The sequence below is a fragment of the Phytophthora infestans genome, genomic scaffold (assembly GCF_000142945.1).
Source record: "Phytophthora infestans T30-4 supercont1.48 genomic scaffold, whole genome shotgun sequence".
NCBI classification, from domain to species: domain Eukaryota; phylum Oomycota; class Peronosporomycetes; order Peronosporales; family Peronosporaceae; genus Phytophthora; species Phytophthora infestans.
In genome coordinates, this window is record NW_003303711.1 from 1,150,186 (window position 1) to 1,152,448 (window position 2,263).

The following is a 2,263-nucleotide window of genomic DNA, read 5'->3' on the forward strand; positions in this document are numbered from 1 at the left end:
CTCAGCTGGCCACTGATCCATTCAACCCGTCGTCTCGAGTCTTCCCACAAGTCGCAATAAGCGAGTCAGGTGAGTGTGGTAGCGCTCACACCAACAAAGTGCTAGCTGCATTGCCAACAAGCTCTAGCTGTGGTGGCCAATTAACGCCTGGCTTACGAGCACACTCAGCTCGCCGTGGAGCTGCTACGCATGCTGCATCAAACAGTGGACTGAGTTTAGCTGATGTCGCGCATCGAAGCAAGTGGAGTATGGAGCAGATGTGTAGTACGTCCACGAGACGAAAACAGTAGACACAGTTAGGGAAGCTGGCACTTCCGAACGTTTAGCCGATTGTATTGCTTACTGAGTAGAAAGCAAAAGGTAAAGTGACTAGACTACTCTGTTTCCAAATCCTGTTATCGCTACAGCGAGCAGGACAGCCTCCTGGCACTGCCAGAGGCTCGAGCCTAGTAGTTGCAACTGCAACTGCAAGGACTGCCAGCTGGTAGTAAATGCAACTTGCATTCACTCCAAAGTGCAATGAGGGCAAGGCTTTCAACCTGAGCCCCACGCTACAATTCCCTCCCAAGCCTTGCTCACAACTTGCAAACAGGCAATATGGGTATTTTCAAGTTACTATATTGCAACGTCAGTTTGGTACACTGTACCACTATTTTGGGACACTGTACCATAATCCAAATTTCATTTTTCCTCATGCCTACAACCACACAGGTTGAGTCATGGATACACAAGCCACTGACCTTGTACGTCTCACTACTTCAAGGCAACTGCCGAAATAGTAATGACTTTGCTCACACTGTGACTGCCAACTTGGCACATGAAGATCTCTAGCTCGAGGTCAGCTTCTGTAAAGCTGTCGCCAACTTGGCATCCTCGGCAGCTTCCACGTAGGTACGTATTAGCACGGGGATATCCTGTGCTAGAGACTTCAAAGGCTCCCATGAGTCCTCTATGGGCTCTAAGCCGCACCAACTCACTAGGAGCTCAAAAGCCTGGTTCTGTTCGTTCCAACGGTGCTTGTTAAGTCTGTCAACCTTCAACACAATGCCCTGGGAGGCGACGTGCTCCAGTAGCGCCTCCGTAACTTCCAGGTCGCTGTCCGCGTAGAACTTCAAGTGTGAAGCATGCACATCTTGCTCCTTGCCGGTAACGAGGTGCCGAACACGAAACAAATGAGAGTCCGCACGGGTAACTAAGTAGGGACCGATCCAGGTGACTAGCAACTTGTTGTGTCGTCGCTCATCGACACGTGATCGTAGGACGTAATCACCCGCAGAAAAGTTTACTTCTTGTGCACCTCTGGATTTTCTCTTGTTCAGCAACGTGATCTTCTCACGCTTGTCCTTGACGGCACAGTGCATGTCCTCAATACTGGACCGTAGTTTCGCCAGAGAATTCTCGATGACTGCACTCGAAATATAGACTGCCTTAGGTTGCTCTTCAGGTACATGCAGGATGTAGGCTGGCGCTGGGCATGACAAGCCAGTGAATACCTCAACAGGGGCCTTGTTAGCTAGAGAAGCCACCGGAGAGTGATTCATGTTAGCTTGCACCAAAGGTATAAGATAGATCCAGTCGTTGTGCAAAATCTTGTACTCCATAATCATTGCACGTAGCACTTGCAGTATATCTCTGTTTGCACGTTCCACAGATCCATTGATCCACGGACTATCCGCCACTACGAACGGCTGATCACATTTCAGTCGCTTGCATAATTTGGCAAGAGCTTGGTTCTTGAAATGCGAGCCACTGTCACTGACCCATACAGGCGGTACACCGAACCGACTGTGCCACCCAAGCAGGCCATCAACTGCAACCTCACTTGTTGGTGTATCACACGCAATCAACTCGCAGAAATGGGCAAAGTTGTCCTTCAGCAGTAGTAGGTACTTGCATGAGCCAAATTCATCACCCAAAGAAAGAAAATCCCAGTGTAAAGCTCCATTGCGAATGTCAGAGCGGTACAGTTCACGCCATGGTCTAGGCACCACCCTACCTCCTTTTACATGCTGACAGAGCAAGCAGGAGCGCAGGAAACGACGAACTAGAGCAGAGTTCCCTCAATCGAAAATACACGGCGAATGTGGTTCAAGACCACGGCTTCACCACGGTGACCCTGTGTCCCACAATGAGCGATGATCAGGAGTCGCTGGATGAAAGCCGTGGCAGCAGTAGGTATCCAAATACAAACATCAAGTCGGTAGACACCATGTCCATCTGCAGCACTAGCAGTAGGAGCAGAGGCTACATGAGGCGGCTTGGG